We start from the raw sequence: 19,266 nt of genomic DNA, 5'->3' as shown, positions 1-19,266 counted from the left end.
GGCTTAGATTGTTTTCTCTCTTGCTAGTCGACTGCCAGCATTAGTTAGGAGTTTGAGCAATTATTCAACTTACATTGCTTTTTGCTAAACTGTGCCATTGATATTGTGAGTTGAGAAACCTTTGTCAAGCTACACTTTTTTCTACCAATAAGTAAAGGTACCGACTCTACTGATTCCTGGTTATCGCTCCATCCAATCTTCATCGGTAGTTTGAAGCCAACACCAACGCGCCGATCAGCACCTGTTGCATTGGTAAGAACAAGTAAGAATTTGATACTAAGCTTGAGTGTGAGCGATTTTTCTCCACCACGTCCTACTAGTTGATAGGGATACACTGTGTGTTTTTCTCTTTCGCTAACAATGGCACAGGATCAACCCACACTTGAGGGCCTCACCACGGATGTGAAAGTCACCAGCGAGCGTCTCGCCCAACTTGAGGGTGCTCAGATTGTGGCAGAAGAGAGGCTCAAGGCCATTGAGGATGCACAAGGTGTTGCCAACACACAACTACAGGACATCTTGTTACGTTTGGACGAGCTGCGGACTACACCCTCCGTCAACAATAATGATGTTCCTCACAATGCCACGGGTGTTGCCGCTACTTCCCGAGCTCGACGTGTGCCCATGGGTCATCCACAACACCTCGCTACTGCCACTGATGCTGCCACCATAAACCAGCACCCACAAATTCCTCCTCGCGTCCACGAGCGACATGGGGACAACTACGAGGATTATTCTGGTGACACCGAAGACGAAATGGTCAACAACCACAATGACCGTCCTCATAGACAACTGCGTTTCAACCATCAAAGTATGGCACGAGGTCCACACAGGTATGATGTTCGAGATTACGACCACTCTAGTGCTAAAATTAAATTTACTATGCCAGCTTTCAATGGTAAATATAATCCAGACGTTTATCTTGATTGGGAACTTTCAGTTGAACAAAAATTTGCATGTCATGATATTCCCGAGAACCAAAGAGTTAGGGTAGCCACTAGTGAATTTACAAACTTTGCTTCTATGTGGTGGAGTGAATATTGTCGTATTAATGCGAACAATATACCTGCTACTTGGGATGCTTTAAAACGAGCTATGCGACAATGTTATGTTCCTTCATATTATGCTCGTGATAAGCTAAATGAACTGCAACATTTAAAACAAGGTAGTAGTTCTGTAGAGGATTATTATCAAGAATTGCAAATTGGCTTAGTGCGATGTCGATTAGTTGAAACCGACGATGCTATGATGGCTAGATTTTTAGGTGATTTGAATCGTGATATTCAGGATATATTGGACTATAAGGAGTACAGTTCTATTACTCGGTTGTTTCATTTTGCTTGTAAAGCTAAAAGGGAAGTACAGGGACGACACAACAAGGGACGAGGTAATTTTTCTGCAGGTCGCCGCTCATCATGGACACCCTCTCCTATTGTTCCGTCCACTACTGAGTCAACACCACCTATCTGGAACAATGGTGCACACCCTTCAAGTTCAAAGTTAGCTCCACAATCATCCGAGGCTTCGAAAGCAATTTCTATAGCACCCACCAGTTCGTCTGGATGCACAAGGGACATGAAGTGTCATATATGCAAAGGTGCTGGACACTTGATGAAGGACTGTCCAAATAAACGAACATTCATTGTGCGGGAAGATGGTGAGTACTCCTCTGCTAGTGATTTGGATGAAGATAGTCGTGTTATTCTTGCCACTAATAATGCAGGTGATCCTAAGGAGCATGACACAGAGGAGATACATATTAATGCTGATATGGCAGATCAGTACCCAAGCCTTGTAACCATGCGAGTACTTAGTGCCCAGGTGGGGCATTCCGAGTTACATCAATGCCATAATATTTTTCAAACTAAGTTTGTTGTCAAAGGGCATTCAGTTCGTGTGATCATTGATGGTGGGAGCTGCAATAATTTGGCGAGTATGGAGATGGTCGAGAAACTTAGCCTCAGCACTACAAGACACCCCCATCCATATTACATCCAATGGTTCAATGATTGTGGTAAGTTGAAGGTAACACGTCGTGTGAGAGTACATTTTACACTTGGTTCGTATCATGATCATGTTGACTATGATATCGTACCTATGCAAGCTTGTTCCTTATTGTTAGGTCGACCTTGGCAATACGATAATAGTGTCACCCACCATGGAAAAACAAATTCATATACTCTCGTGTTTGAAGGAAAAACCATTAACTTGCTTCCCATGTGTCCCGATGAAATAATAATTGATGGGAAAGCTAAATCAACGGATCATACTACACATAATATGCTTGCGATCAATTCTGAAATTTTTCATGATATTTGTTACGGTATTACACTTTTGCCTGTCCCTCATGAGCTAACACCTATGAAAGAACATATACATGCTGCACCTACTTTTGCCTTGCGCTATGACGCATTTCAGGTAGACAAAAGTCAAGGACGACTTTGTTTTAAAGGAAGGGAGGATGATGCGGACATAGCTATCATAAAAACGTCTGCAAATATTTCACGGCAAATAAAAGACCAGGTAATTTTGTTCCTCGGTGCATGTGATTTAACTAATAAGAAGTTGATACTGCCTTCATGTTGTTATCTGCTTGTACTCAGGAACAAAGGTGTTGGAGAGAGGACAAGAGAAGATTACAAGGATCTTGATGCATGCACAAAATCAACTGAGGCATACATATTGCATGCTACGTGCTCAATGTTCCAAATACAAGACAAGAGAAAGAGGACTGGCCTTAATGGACTAGAGCCACGTACACACCAGCCCATCTCATTAATTAATGAAGGGATTCGGTCAACTTGTGGGCCGGCTGGTGATTCCTTCGACTGTACGTACCTGTCCATATTGGACACGACTGCGTGTAGTACCGACCGTCAACGGCGGCGCCATCTTCAATAAATACTTAGCCTTTATTAGGGTTTAGACTCGGGTTTTGTTTAGAGAAATTTAGCTATTGCTACTTTTATTTGTCTTCGCTCGTAGCGGCTAGTGCGACTGTCAAGACATCTATTGGAACCCCAATTTGTGAGATTTATTCATCAGCATATCCGCAATTTCAGATTGCTTGGCTATTATTTTCTTGCATGTTCTTCGATTTTGCTTGCAGGAAAAATCCTTCGTGGATAGGTCGACTGCGCCGTTGGCTCGGTCGATAACACCATGGAGTTGGTTCAGCGATTGCCGTGGATATCAGTCATGTACGGTCCTCCCTGTACGGTTGGTAGCCGGATCGTGATGGTCAAGTCCCACCCAAAATCGTAGTTATCTCCCTCTCATCGAAAGATCGGGTCCCCAGTTCACATCATAGTAGCTTATATTGGCAGTTTTCTAGGGAGTAGTCTTTTCTGAAAGAAGTATCAATCTATTTTTCTTTATTTGTACACTGTGTCACAACTTTGACCCAAAGGTCCAGAGCTATTTTAGGGTGATTGGTGTAGTACTCGGAGACTGATTGTAAGCATGATTTTCATTAGTTGTCACACTGATTGTAAGCATGAGCAGGTGGAAGATTAGGTTAGTGCGAAGCTTACCTTAAACCCTACCACCACCGTTGAAACTAGGCGAGCGTCGAGGGAACCGTGGAGAACGGTGGGGAAGCAACGTCGCGCCATCCGGCCCCCTCTTGCGGTGGGAGAACGAATACTCATGTGGCTCCGGCTGGCTCTGTACCCTCACGAATGGTACACCATACTCGATCGATTCGTTATCCTCTGGGTGCTCGACCTTTGACCTATACGCCCACCACCTACGCCTGACTGTCGCCTCGGGCGAATCTGTTTGCTCCATCGCCCAGAGGAGATACTCGATGAACTCGGAGGACTGCGGCGTGACTGCCGCCGAGGAGTACATGTACATCGCCGCCCTCATCGCCGCCATCTCGCTCTTTCGCATACATTGCCACATGGCCCGCACTGTCCTTGAAATCTCCCACTCATTGTCAAACCAACTAAGGATCTCCTTCAACCTGGCTAAATTTTCCTGGTCGCCGCCGGCGATCTTCCTGATTCGCTGCTGCATCCTCTCCATAGATGTCCTTCTGAGTGGTCGGGTGCTAGCTTTGGAAGATGGGAGGAGATACGGTGGTCTTGCAATAGAGAAGAGGGAGAGGCGAGACGGTGGTTTTGGAATGGATATGATGGAGAGGAGAGGAGGTGGTTTTGCAATGGAGAAGATCAGAAGAGGGAGAGGCGAGATGGTGGTTTTGGAATGGAGATGATGGAGAGGAGAGGAGGTGGTTTTGCAATGGAGAAGATCAAAAGAGGGAGAGGTGAGACGGTGGTTTTGGAATGGAGATGATGGAGAGGAGAGGAGGTGGTTTTGGAATGGAGATGATGGAGAGGAGAAGAGGTGGTTTTGCAATGGAGAAGATCAGAAGAGGGAGAGGCGAGACGGTGGTTTTGGAATGGAGATGATGGATAGAAGAGGAGGTGGTTTTGCAATGGAGAAGAGGGAGAGGAGCGTGCGGCAGCGATTTAGGATTGGATGAGAGGGCCGGCGCGCTGTGACTGGATCAAAATCAAAATCAATTTACCCTTCAATTAAGAAAGCGACCCCACATTAACTAGTCTCCCTTTTATTCTGGGTCATAATTGACCATGATTTTTGCACATAAAATATATGTTATACGTTGCAAAAATAATATAATTTGAAAGTACATTCAAATACGAACCAAACGATACAATTTTTGGTGACATGCATTCATATTTTGCTTGTCAAATACAGTACGTGGTCAAACTTTGACCCAAAATACGCAAAACAACAACAAAATACTTCCAAGACCAGCGCCGCTCTTCCGATCTTCTCCTCTTAAACCACTGCCGCTCCTTTCCTGTTCCAATCTAAATCCAGCGCCGCTCCTCTCCTCTTCCATTTCAAAACCACCGCCCCTCCTCTCCTGTTCCAGTCCAAAACCAGTGTCGCTCCTCTCCCATTCTAATCCAAAACCAGCGCTGCTCCTCTCCTCTTCCATTCAAAAACCACCGCCGGCGAGTCAAGATGTTGTGGAGAAGTAGATTGATGGAGGAGTACAACCGATACGTGAGGATCGCAGACGGCGACCCTGTGAAGCTAGCTAGGATGTTAGAGATACAGTCTTGGTTTGACAACAAGGACCAACTAGCGACGATGGCGACATCCATGGCCAAATATCTGCAACAGAGCAAAAAGGCGGCGATACTCCTGGAGGGAGTCGCGCTGGAGTACATAGAGCTGCTCCTCTGGGCCATGGAGCAAACAGATTCACCGAATACGATCGTGAGGGAGCGGTGGTGGGAGTATCGATCCCAGATGGAGCATCCACCAGAGATTGAAGGATCGAGCATCTACAGGGTGCCATTTGTCAGGGTGTCCTGCCAGAGCGAGCCGGTGGAGTCTTTGTCGACCGAACCCAACTGCAAGAGGAGAAAAGCAGTTGGCCCGACGACGCTTCCCCGCCATCGTCTCCCTCGCCGTCCACATCGTCTCACGGGGCGGCTGTCTGCCGCCGAGGAATAGGAGGGGGCTGCCCCCCCCCCCCAGCCCAATAGTCGGGCAGGTTGTGAATTGTCAGGAGGAGCTTAGGGTTGTCAGTATTTGCAGGTTGTGAATTGTGTTTTGTGTTGTGTATTTTGAGAGTACTTTCAGATATGAATGTCTTTTGAATTTCAGATTTGCAGTATTGAGCATATGAAGTATTTTATGAATTCTAGAGATCTATTTTTAGCACTTAAAAAATGTAGTTTCATAGGAGTATAAAAGTGCAGACAATGTGATTCTCAGAGAAGAAACTGCAAGTTTCAGTTTCAGATAAGAAACTGCAAGTTCAGTTTCAGATAAGAAACTGCAACTTTCAGAGGCAGAGCATTTATATTAACACGGCCTTTTCAAACAGGGTTAACATCATGTTGGAAGTTTTATTCATGGTCGAAAATGGAACTACCAGCCAGTTAACATCATGCTGATCAACATTCATGCATAGCACATCTTCATATCATGCACAGTCAAAATGCCCACACAATGTCGAGTGTGCGAAACATAGAGAAAACGAGGGACGGAGTTTTGGCAAGTGTTGGATGTGGTTTTGGGCTGCCCCGTCTAGGCTTTCATTTTTAACATGGGCAGCCCACAACCTCGGATGGGAGGTCCATAGGCCTGTTTGTATTTTCTTAGGGCCGTCATATATCGACCGACCTATGGACCTCCCGTCCGAGGTTTTATTTTTGGCAGCCTAATTTATGTATTTTTTTAAAGAAAACGCAGAGGTCTGTTCTATTTTTCTATATAAGAATAGGAACGCCAGGTCCAACTTATGTTTCCCTTCTAACTATATTATATATTTTTTATTTTATATGTTATTATATATTATTTTTATTGTCATCATATAATTAACAGATACTTACATATGTAAGAAAACAATATCCCACAACTTATTCACTTATAAAAATAATTTCTTAACAAATAAAATCCTGGATTGGTTTGGCACGAAAATCCTAGTGATTGTGTACAAAAGCTTGGTAAGATTTAAGGACGAATGTAATAATATCACTTATTATTTAAATATATTTATAACAAAATGCTCAGCCCCTTTTTATTTTTTGATAACATTGCTGGCCCAACCCAACATTATAATTAGAATCAGCCCAGCAAAATCGTGTATCTCGAGAAAGTGCAAATGGCCTATAATTTTTTTAGGAAATAAAATAAATGGGCCACATGGACGCTACATGGCCAGCCCAGCTAATGGCTGTAATTCAAAAAAAAGATCAAATTGACTATAAATTCTACCGTGCAAAAAAAAGTCTGTAAATTTTGAAAAAATGGGTTGAATACGTGCCACATTTTTGGAGGCTAAAATGTGGACCAATAGGTCAAAGCCAACGCAAGTCGTTGTCAATTTAGTCAACAAATGATTCTGACATGTTAGTCGTTGGATTTACATCCAACGACCGACATCCATCTTCAATCTCTCGTCTTCTTCCTCCAGCGCCGCCGGGACCACCTCCCGCCTCCTGCTGCTAGCAGCTCTGCTTAGCACGCTTCGCTATGAAGCGCTACTCCACCGTTGGCCAGGCCATCCCTCCACCCCTCCACACCTCTTGTTCTTCTCCACCGACTGCCGAACCACACCGCACTAGAACCAGTTAACCCTCGTACACCTCTCCGTCTGCGACTCTACTCCCACGTCTTCCCATCTCCGGCTTGTTGCTGTCCGGGGCCTCGCCGTCGTCCACCACCTTTTATGCGCTCGGTGCGGCGTGGTCAATGTGGTCAACGAACGACACCATCGGAAGTAGACTGTGCGTGGAGAGGCTGACAGCTGGGTCCACGACCGCACACTAGGAAATGCCTCCTTATTACGCGCAAAATAATGATTCCTCCACCTGACATCTGGGACTCACCGGAAGGGCCCCTGTATTTCGCGAAAAAAACGTGCCCCCCGCTGACATTTCGGACCCACCGGCTATCTTCGCACGCAAGAAAGTGCCTCCTTATTACGCACAAAGAAATGAATACTCCCCCTACCAGCTGGAAACCAGTATATATAGTGGGAGGCTGACTTGTGGGCCTACCAAGTTGACGGGGACGGAGGGCTTTGTCAACTTAGTCAATATGAACGATTCTAGCTCCTGTTACCGTACGATGTTCATCCAACGGCCGTAGTGCTTCTTCAACCTCTGGTCTTCTTGCTCCAGCCGCCCAAAACAGCGCCGGTCGTGCCACGTGCTCCTGCCTCGCGTGGCCGGCTGTGTTGCCGCGGAGGCCTCACCGCCCCCTACTACTCCCACCACTAGCCGGGCCATCCCTTTACTCACCCACACCCCCTGTTATTCTGCGGCGACAGCAGGCTCACACCGCGTCCGAACTAGTGAACCCTCGTACTCCTCTTCGCGTGGGCATCCACTGCTGCGTCTTCCCCGGCTCCGAGTCGTCCCCTTCCTAGGCCGCGCCGTCGTCCACCGCCATGGTGCTCTCGGCGCGGCGTGGTCAACGTGGTCAAGGAACGACTTCCATCGGACGTGGACTGTATGTGGAGAGGCTGACAGCTGGGTCCACGGCCGCAGCAAGAAAGTGCCTCCTTATTACGTGCAAAATAATGATTCCTCCACCTGACAGCGGGGACCCACCGAACGGGCCAGCGTATTTTGTGAAAAAAATGTTTTCCCCTGACTGCTGGGACCCACCAGCTACATCTTCGCACGCAAGGAAGTGCGTCCAGGCAAAAAAAATGATTCGCACCCCTGACTGCTGGGACCCACCAGCTACATCTTCGCACGCAAGGAAGTGCGTCCGGGCAAAAAAAAACGATTCGCCCCCCTGACTGCTGGGACCCACCAGCTACATCTTCGTACGCAAGGAAGTGCAACCGGGCAAAAAAAATTGATTCGCCTCCTGATTGCTGGGACCCACCAGCTACATCTCCGCAGGCAAGGAAGTGCCTGACAGTCGGGACCCACCTGGTCGAAGCATATGTAGCATTGTCATTCTGGTCGCGAACATGTACGTACATACTGGTCGATGTAGAGGCGCGCATGTGTCGTAGTAGAGGCGCGCATGTAGCATGTACACGTACGTACAACGGCCAGGGTGCAAGAAAGAAAATACGGCCACGTACGTACATACGGGCGGGGTCTCGAACGCCTACTCGCGCATACGTACGGCGAGGGCTCGTGTACATGGTTGGGTCGGAACGGAGAAACAGCGTCGTCGTCGTGTTCATGGGGAGGCAACGGAATGCGTCGTGTTCAACGGGAGGCAACGGAACGCGTGGGAGCCAACTGGTTGGGTCGGAACGAAATGCATGGTCGTGTTCATCGGGAGGGCTTGGACGAAACATGCGATGGAAATGAGGCCTGACGTACCGCACAACGAAGGAAACAGCCTTGTGTTCGACCGGCCATGTTCGGAACGGGGTCCTGTTAATCGGAAGGGGTCTGGTGTACCGCAAAACGGAGGAAACGGACCTCCTACGGTCGAAACGGGGGTCCTGTTGATTGGGAGGGGTGTGGCGTACCGCAAAACGGAGGAAACGGACCTCCTATGGTCAAAACGGGGGTCTTGTTGATCGGGAGGGGTGTGGCGTACCGCAAAACAGACGAAACGGACTTGTGTTGGAGCGCTACGGTCGAAACGGGGGTCCTATTCATCGGGAGGGGTGTGGCGTACCACAAAACGGGACTCCACGGGATACTGTTCATCTCCACCGTCGACCTCCTCCAGCCTCCACGGGCTACTGTTCATCCACCGTCGACCTCCTCCAGCCTCCACGGGCTCCTGTTCATCCAGCCTCCACCACGCGCCACTCCCCTGGCTACTATTCAACCACCCCTCCACGGGCACCCCTCCACCTTCTACTGTTCATCCAGCCCTCCACACCACGGGGTCATGTCAACCACCCCTCCACGGGCACCCCTCCACCGTCTACTGTTCATCCAGCCCTCCACACCACGGGGTCCTGTTCATCTAGAGGCAATGCCACCGCTCACTGTTGATCCAAACCCCCCCCCCCCCCGCAACGCTCACTGTTCATCCAATCGATCGGCTTTAGTTAGCAGTAGTAGCGAAGGAATCGCTCGATCGGGTTCAGTTAACAGCCATCGATCGATCGCTCGAGTTCAGTAACGCGTAGCCTGCAGTGCAATCGCTTGGGTTCAGTTAGAGCCCAACGCCTCGCTCGGGTTCAGTTAGAGCCAACGCCTCGCACACACGCGCGTATGTGTATGAGAGAAACGCGCATCGCTCGGCCCCCGACCTCCCACCGTAACCGGGAACTCCCCGAAATTTCCTCGCCCTCGCTTCTACCATGGTTTTTTCCGTCATGGACGGCCCAAAGAATGTGATGCAGCTGCGTCTCCGGCCCGCCCAGTACGAAAAGCCCATTTTCTGTCATGATTTTTTGTCATAGAAGTTGGAGCCCACCACATCTGTGATGATATCAGGTTTTGTCACAATTATCATCATAGAAGTGTCATATGTATGACAGAAAAAAATTTCGTTCGGCCCAAAATGTTAGGAATGTGTCTTTTTTTTGTAGTGGTAGTGTGGATGGCATGGGAGCGGAGATTCTTCAGGCGTCGTTCCTCAAGATGAAGATAAGCCACCACCCACTCATAAGTGAGGTTAGCCATAAGAGTGAGGTTGGAGGCGGTGTTACCAAGATCCTCGTTGAGGCCGGCGGTGAGGGTGGAGAGGAGGAGCTCATTCCCAACCTTGAAGCGAACATCATTCAGCTCGTCGGACAAGGTGTTGAGGTGCGTGCAGTAGGCGTCGATGGAGGAGTCATTTTGGTGACAACCAAAAAACTCCTGCTGCAAGAAACCGACGATCTTGGTCCACACCGTGCAGGCATCATCGGCATCACGCGTGACAGTGTGGAAGATGTCTTTGAACACGGTGAGGAAGAGCCACTGGATGATGGTAGCGTCGATCGCCATCCAGTTGTCGTCTCGGCGCATGGCGAGGAAGTCGGTGGTGCCATCAACGTGATCCCGGAGATTATACTCACGGAAAAGAAGATTCAATTACGTCTTCCATGCATGGAAGTTCCCCTCCGTGTGAGAGAGCTTGATCGGAACGCGCTCGAAGATCGGTACGTCACGGATGTAATCTGGGTTAGGAATAGAGGAACCGGGGTCGGAGGAGGCGAAGGGGTTGCTGCAAAGGGAAAGGGAGGAGTGGGACATGGGGGTGACGATATGATGATGTAGCGGTGACTATTGGAGAAAGCAGCGGCGGCGGTTATCGTGCAAGCTAGCTAGCTATGGGGGCGCACCGGCTTTGTGCAAGCTATCTAGATAGATGGGAGCGGGGGTGTGCAAGCTAGCTAGATGGAAGCAGGGTGGGTGGGTAGGCAGTAGCGGCGGCGGTGGCTAGGAAAGCTACATCGGTGATGCGGCTATGATTAGGGTTAGTGGCGATGGTGGCTTGAAAGCAATGGCGGCAGCGCGGTTAGGGTATAGACAGAAGGGACCGAAAATAGGTTGATACCATATAGAGAATATGTGCAACTCATGCTATATTCATTGGGTGCATATATAGGTACAAGGGGTAGCCACGTCCTCAACTATACAAGGAAGGAGGAGGGCTTGTTGTACAAGAAATAGACATGCACAATATACATCTCAACAGAGGGAACAAAGATACTACTAATATAGCTGAGGGAGTGGAGTGCATTTAGTTGTTGATCCAAATGTTGAGATCTGCAACCTTTTGGTGGGGGAGGCTCCTCCTCCTGATGTGCAGCCTACCCTTCCCCCGCGGCCAGCGGCTCGCCTGGCATTGTCCGGCGTCCTCTGCCAGCAATGTGTTCCTTCGGAGGTGGCTTTGGGAGACTTCGGTTGCGCCTCCGCCCTCATGGGCACTAGATCTGTCCGGTTTGGCGCGGTGGGATGGCGGCCTGGGCTCCTCCATCTCGCTGGGATGTGCCTTGCTTGCTGCTATCGGTGGCCGGCTGCTGGGTCCCATGGCAGTGCAGATGCGGGAGGCCGCTGATCTGGCCCGTCGGTTAGCGGGGAGGTGTGGTGCTGGTGGATCTATGGCGTTTCTGGCGTGATGGTTTTATAAGAGGTGGGTAGGCCAGTGGGGGTGATGGTGGTGGGTAAGCTCCGAGCGAAAGCTTGTTCGATCTTGCAGGATGGTGGCATCGGCATCCGTGGACATCTTCTCACCTCCGAGGAGGTGCCGTTATGGAGACCCGTATCCTCCACAACCCTCGGATTGTGCTCTTTGGGTGAAATCCTAAGGCCCTGGTTAGGTGATGACATCGCCATCGTCGCTTCCCTCTTTCGGGCATCGCCTTGAAGAGCAACAGATCCCGTTTGTGGGATCCATGGGTTGGACGATCATGACATTGCGGTCGGCAGTTGTCCTTTTGACGTCAGAGTTGTTGAGTAGGGCCCTTGCGGGAACGATGACACGAGACGGGTGGTCGGTTTCGACGCTGGCTCGACGCAGGTCCATCGCTTTTCTCTTGCGATGCTTGTAGATAGAGTCAGAGCTTTCTGGTCGCCGGCGTGTGTGGTTGATTATTTGGCATTGGCCGATGCATGCCTCGACGCTTGTTTGCGAGGAGGGCACATCGGTGTTAGTCGACGGTGGAGAGTCGCCCTCGCGGAGGCATGATGACGATGGCACCGGGTAGCAACCTCGACGATGTTTTCTCCTCGACAGTGTGTGTGCGTTCTTGTGTGGGTTGCCAGGTCGTCCTGTCTGCCTTGTTTTTGCCGGCGTTTGTGACGTTTTTTTTCAGTTTTCCATTAATTAACCGGGCAACTCTCTTCGACCCTTTCTAATGAATCGGGGGCCTAAGGACCCTGTTTAAAAAAATGTTGGGATCTTGAACAGATTGCAGGCTGTAGAGGAGCTTGCTACTGGATAGGCAACCCAGTTGATCACTGAGGAAAGGAGAAAGATATGGAAATTCAAAAGAAATGCTTGGAGTTGGAGGTTAAAAGGCAACATGAACTGCTGCAACAGAACTTGAATTTTGATAGGGACATGTTTGAATTGATGGAATCTCGAACTACTGTTGATGGAATTGAGACTAGACATGAAAAAATGAAGAGAAAACTGAAGATCTAAACATTGATGACCCTCCAGAAGATCTTGATCATGTAGATTATGAGGTGACTCAAAACAACTTTGCTCAAAACACCTCTAGCATCCAAAGGGGAGCTAGAGGAGCAGCACCTCAGAAGATGTAACAAACATAGAGGAAAAATGGATTGCAAGATTGAAGATTTTGCTAAGGAAAGAGCAACTGCTAAGGATGACTCGTGATAAACTATCTCTACAATAGTTAATTCCTCCCTTGATAAATTGGGTAATATTGCCCAAAAAATTGGTGTTAATTCGGGAAATTATGAAGAAATGATTTATCATAACTTGACTTTAATTAAATATGTTGAACAAACTACACTTGATTTAATTAAACAAGTCAAAGTCCAACATGATATTACTCCTAGAAAAACTGGTAAAAGGAACTTTCTTGACACTAGAGAAGATGATCTAGAGGAAATGATGTGTGATGATAATGATAGTGAACTGGAATCCAAACATGAGAAGTGGGATCATATACAAAATTTGTTACCTAGGAGAAGGAAAAAATTTTAAAAGAAGTTACCCCAACATCCCCCCCCGGGGGGGGGGGGATGTTCGTTTTTTATTTTTATTTTTCTTCTTATTTTATGCCTTGTTTTTATTTTTCCATGTTTTTTCTTATTCTTTATATTTGTTTTTTCTGGGTCTATTCAGTATTTCTGGTTTCTTCACTTTTATATTTATGTATGTTGTCGTATTTTAGTGGTTTTGTTTTTATATAAAACATTTGTTTTATAAGTGTTTATTATTTTTGAAATACATGTTTAACATTTTCTAAAAAACATGTTTTGAATTTTGAAATAGTTTTTCAAATACATGTTGGAACATTCTTTGAACAATAAAACACATTTTTTGCACTTGTGTAGATTTTTAAAATGTGACTTGCATTTTTTGAATGTATGGAACATTTTTATTGAATTGCATGAACATTGCTTATATATTTGTAGAAATCTATTTTTAATTATCACGTACATTAATTTTAATATGTGTGATATTTTATATTTGTCACAGTTTTCGTACGTATGATGGACATATTTCATACATTTGTGCTACATTTTCCTTACATATGATTCAAAATTTCCTTATTCATGATTTTTTTTTGCTTTTTATATTCACATTTATACATTTTTTATACGACAAAGATATTTTTCTATACTATTTAGAACATTGCAACTTCAGGATTAACATTATTTTTCAAAATTTAATGTAAGGTGTTCTTCTTACATATACACTTACAATATTTGGAAATATATACACAAGTAAAAAAAATAGTGAAAAACGACAAAACACGCAAGATGTCATCATGACATCAGGACGCGCTGCAGCTGAGAACTGGGACGGCCCAGTTGTAGCTCCCTGCATCGAGTCTTTCCTAGGCGCCGGAGCGCGTCAATAATGTAGTGTCCCTCGCCTTAGTTTTCCCCTTTTTTTCTCTGTGTTTTTCTTGATTTTTATGTTTTCCTTTGTTTTGTAAGCGTTTTTTTGTTTTTCCATGTTTCTTTGATTTTTTTCCTTCTTCTTTTTTTCAACAAATGTTTATTTTTTAAATATACATTGTACATTTTATTATACATGTGGAACACTTTTTTATACTCATGTTAAACATTTTTCAGTTACTTATTTTGAAAAAAAATGAATAAATGTGAAACGTTTTCCAAATACAAGCTGAACTTTTTATAAAGGCAGGAATTATTTTTTTAACTAAGAAAACATTTTTTTCATTGTATAATGTTCTAAAACATTATGAACGTTTCTCGAAATGTGTGAATATTTATTATTTTAAACGTAATGTAAATTTTTTGGATGGTACTTATCGTTTTTATACTATGCAAACATTTTATTAAAATTTCAGTATAGTTCTTTTTTGCAAAACGTGTACATTTTTTTGAAAAGTTCACGAACACTTTTTTGTTGATAAGAAATATATATTTGAATTTTGCAAAAGAAAATTACCGTGGATAAACATTTTTTTAAAATGTCATGTACATTTATTTTGAAGTATGTGGATATTTTTAATGATTGAAATGCTATTAAGAGTTTTTTAAGTTGTGCAAACATTTTTTACACTACGTGAGCAATTAATTTTTTTAGTATTCGATTAAAAATTTTAGTATTTAAATGAAATATATATTCATTTGATAAATATGAACAAAAGTAATAAAAACATGCGCTAGGAGCCAGCCCTCCCTTCTGCGAGGGTCGGCCCATTGGGAGTTGAGTTGCGTCTAAGGCTAAGGGCTCTTCCGTCTCAGTATAACCGAGAGAGAGCTTCTCCCGGCTGCCTTGACTAGTTTAATCTTCGCCGGTGTGATCCTTGGGTCCACATATTGGAATGACATTAAAGTAAGTACTTGGGCCCTAGCTACAGAAGAGGGAAAGAAGACCTAAACTAGGAGTCCGATTTTTTGTTCTTGGCTCCACGAGGGCCGCATTCTTGCAAAATAAGTAAAACAACTTTTTATGTTTCAAAATTCTGAAAAACATGTACCTAGGGATGTATACTGCACGTTTATAAATCTGCATAATGAAATTTCGTTATGTGAGATAAAAAAATAACGCAGTTTTGGGTCACATAGAATTGTATTTCATCATGAAACTTTACAAAAAAAGTAGTATACATTCCAATGTGGGCGTGAATTTGTTTCATTTAAAAAAAGTGAAACTGACATGTGATTTTTTTAACAAGAAAATAAGGTTCCATAGAGGCCGAGCTCCATTAGCAATTTCCGCTTAACTCGTCACCCAAATGTCTGTCTCCGTCTCTCTGACTGACTCCAGTAAAAAGATAGGAGGAAAGTACACTCCGCTGGTTATAAGTTCTAACAGAAGCCCACGTCAATTTCTCCTAGGCCCTCAACCCCATACTTTAGAGCAACTCCAACGGACACATTTTGTCCGTTTTTCATTCATTTGCGTCGGCCGCGCCGACATATTTATCCACTTTTTCATTTGGGTCAGTCGGTGTGCCCAATGGCAATCAGACCCATTTTTACATGTCCACCTTGTCATTTTATCAAACACATAGCTTACAGCGGCGATCACGCATGCAGCTGTGCATGAACGCGAGGCTCTTGCCCTCCGCAGCTAGCTCTGACGCCCGCCGCTCGTGCCCGCCACAGCTAGCTGCGCCCCTGACCCCCGCGCCGCGCCGCTCGCCACGTCCCGCTTGCACTGCCGCCCCCACGCCCCCCCCCCGCCTCGCGCTGCAGTCGCCACCACCTGCGCCTGCCGCAGCTCGCCGCGCCCGCCGGAGCAGTCCTCGCGCTGCAGTCGCCACCACCCACGCCTACCGTAGCTCGCCGCGCCCCGCTCGCGCTACAGCTCGCCGTGCCCGCCAGAGCCATCCTCACGCGCCCGCCGGAGCCGTCCTCGCGAGCCGCAGCTTGCCGCGCCCTGCTCGCGCTATAGCTCGTTGCGTTCGCCGGAGCCGTCCTCGCGCGCCCGCCGGAGCCGTCCTCACCCCGCATTGCGCGCTTCTTCCCGTGCCCCACTCGCGCCGCCGCATCCCGCGAGCTCGCCCCGCGTCGCGTGCCTCTGCCCGTGCCCCGCTCGTTGGCGGCGGCGCACCAGTCGACTGCTGCGTCGGGCCTGGGGCACGCGGTGAGCAGGAGGTGGTCGAGCGAGGCGGCGAGGGCGGCGGGCGCATCGGAGCAGTGCGCCTCGAGGTGCACGTCGGCGTCATTGCAGAGGAGGAGAGAGGTGGGGTGGGGATGGGCCAGCTAATAAAATAAAGAGAATGACGTGGGGTGGGTGGGTGACAAGTAGGCCATGCCCGGACACACACGGGCGAGAGGGACGCAGAAAACGTCCATTTTGTGTCCGCCTCCGATCCAAATGTGTCTTAAATTTGGGCCGAAAATGGATCCGCGCGAACATAAGGCGGACACAAAATAAAAATGAGTCTCTGTGTTGGGCCATCATTTATGTCTGCTCTGATCCAAACATACGGCGGCGGACGAAATGGATACTCCCATTGAAGTTGCTCTTAAGGGTAACTCCATCGGCAATCATCAAATGCCCGCGGACAAGTTCAGATGTGTCCCTTGTCCAGTGAAGAAAGGAGAGAGAATGGAGGAGATAGAAAAATGGGTTTGTGGTGGGCGTGAGGCTGAGTTGGCCTCGTCCGCAGGCGTTCGCACCCCTCAAATCTATCCAATCTTGGGGACTGTTTATAGGGTTCAGATGCTCCAGACCACTCTGCAGACATTGGTTCGAGCATATGAGAAAACATTTGGTGATCCATGTTGGAGAAGCCCTAGATCCTAGGTGTAGTAGCGTTAGTCGACGTTTCTGGCTATGTACACTTAGGCCGAAGCTGGCACGCCCCGTACGTCCTCCCTCTTCCTTAATCCAAATCAGAAACTGTTTCTGTAACACTCCTCCTATAATAGTTTCCTCACGTCCTCACCTACTCACCTATCGATCGATTCTGCCGTAGCAGAACCAGACACGTCACCACGGCCCTGTTGCAAACATGCAAAATCTGCTTCCGCCCTACGATCCTGGAACAGGGAGCCACGGGCAGGTCCATGGTTTCCAGTCCTCCACCTACGAACTGCAGCCATTGTCGTTGTCCCTCGAACTGCAGCAGCACAGTCGTCAGCAGTCGCCGCCTGTAGTCTGTAGCCAGTGGATCTCGAGCCGTCCTGCACTGTGTCGGCGGAAGACAAAGCGGCAGATCGCGGCGGTCACGTCAATCCGTATCACCGCCGCCCCCGAGATTGACTGGCTGGACCGCACGGACCATATCGAACACCCGGGAAGCAAGTAGGTATCTAGCTACCGGTAAAGATGAAAACAACCATACCGGCGGGTCGTTGGGAGGGCCGCCGTCGTCTTGGCGTCGTGTGGCGGCGGCGTGGCGTGACGGACGCGGCGCCTGATCGATCTCTTGAGTGCTTCACCTGACCGAACCGGTAGGGACCGAGGACCAGTGGGCGCACGGACACGGGGACGGGGTAGCCACCAATGATCTGATGCCAATCACACACCGCCGGATACGATTCGTATGGATAGAGCCCCACCCCTCGTGCGCTGCTGCTAATCATATGCACCAGCTTTGTTCCATCTGCCCGGTCATTGTTTTTCTTTTTCGCCCATTCTTTTAGCTTTCTCTCGTGCCAAGCAACTAAGCAAAAGATGAAAAGAGCGTGTGTTTGCAAAGGAAGCAAAGGAACGATGCTTTATTGCTGCTCGTGGCCAATTTTCGTGTTTTGACTCTTTTGGCGAATTTTAGCTGGATCTGACCCTTGTTTGAAAGTATTTTAGGATCTGACCATTTTCCTACCGCCGGAGTCAACGGCGGTAGGATTGCATAGCCTACCGCCAGGCCTCCATGTGGTAGGTTAACGACAGCCACCGTCAACCAACCGTATTAGGATTGACGTGGCCTAACGGCACTACCGCCAGGGTGGACGGCGGTAGGGTAGTTAAAGCTACCACCACCCTCCTCAGCGGTAGGGTGTGCCAGGTCCAGCAAATTTACGGCGGAAATTTACAGTAGGGTTTCACACCCTACCACTCGGCGGTCTGGCGTAGGTTGCCCTGTAGCCGCAAATCGCAATGATTTTGCGGTAAGCTGTGAGAAACTTACCGCCACAGTCCCTGGCGGTAGGATCCTCTATCACTTAATTTTTAGCAGATCTTGATCATTTCAATTACAAATATGAATGATAGTTCAACATAGCAGTAATAGTGTTTGCAAATCAAAATATGATGATCTCACACATTATAACATGCATCACACATCGATGTAAATGATAATTCAACATATCAAATAGGTTCACGCGTTCAACATAGTAAATAGGTAGCAAATCGACAACACAAGTAGTTCGACATAGCAAGCAAGTTCTCTTCACAGCTCAACACAACTAGTTTAATTAAGCAAGTTCAACATGACCATATCACTTGTTCCTCCCCCTCTTGGCGGTACACTCCTCACTTCTCTTTGAGCGGGTTTCATCCGTCTTCTTCGTGGGACGAGGACGCTCTTTTTGAAACGGGGATGGACTCTTCCAATCCTTCTTCGGTTGTCTTCCCCTCTTGTCCTGGGTTGGTTGAGTCGGTGGAGGTCCATCATCGTCATCGTACTCATCCTCCTCATCACCTCCTTCCTCGACTTTCTCCTCTTCCTCTTCTTCCTCGTCATCTTCTCCCTCGTCCTCCTCAACAACGCGAGACGACGAGGCGACATGGGTAGAGGAAGCTCCGCTGGCATGGCTCTATGAAGCGATGTCATGCATCGACCCTCCATGAACAAGAACATGGACATTGGCCGCGCTAGCGCACCCAAGCATTCCCACTATCTTACGACAACGGGTCATGAACTTATGCAATAACAAACAACCAAGAACATAATATGGATCAACTTTAGGGTTACAATTAAACTATAACATGGCTAGGAGGCTCGATGTTACCTTCACCATTTCCCTCAGCTTGCTGTCAGATTTCACAGTGCCAAGGTCATAAGCAAGCGTTTTCGAGCCATAAAAAATGCTTCTGTTAAGTTGTGAAGCCTGCAAATGTAAGCATCATTTGTAAGTCAGTGACACTGACTAAAGCAGTTTTCATCCAACCGCTGAGAGCTCAAAACAATAGAGAACACAACTTACCACTCTGTTCATCAAGGATGCATACTCCCTGAATTCACCTTTGAGCTCTCTGAGACTGTCACGGTAGGCTTCATCCTTG

Source organism: Triticum aestivum, chromosome 1B (assembly GCF_018294505.1).
Source record: "Triticum aestivum cultivar Chinese Spring chromosome 1B, IWGSC CS RefSeq v2.1, whole genome shotgun sequence".
Lineage (NCBI taxonomy): Eukaryota > Viridiplantae > Streptophyta > Magnoliopsida > Poales > Poaceae > Triticum > Triticum aestivum.
Note: the sequence above shows the minus strand (reverse complement) of the source record.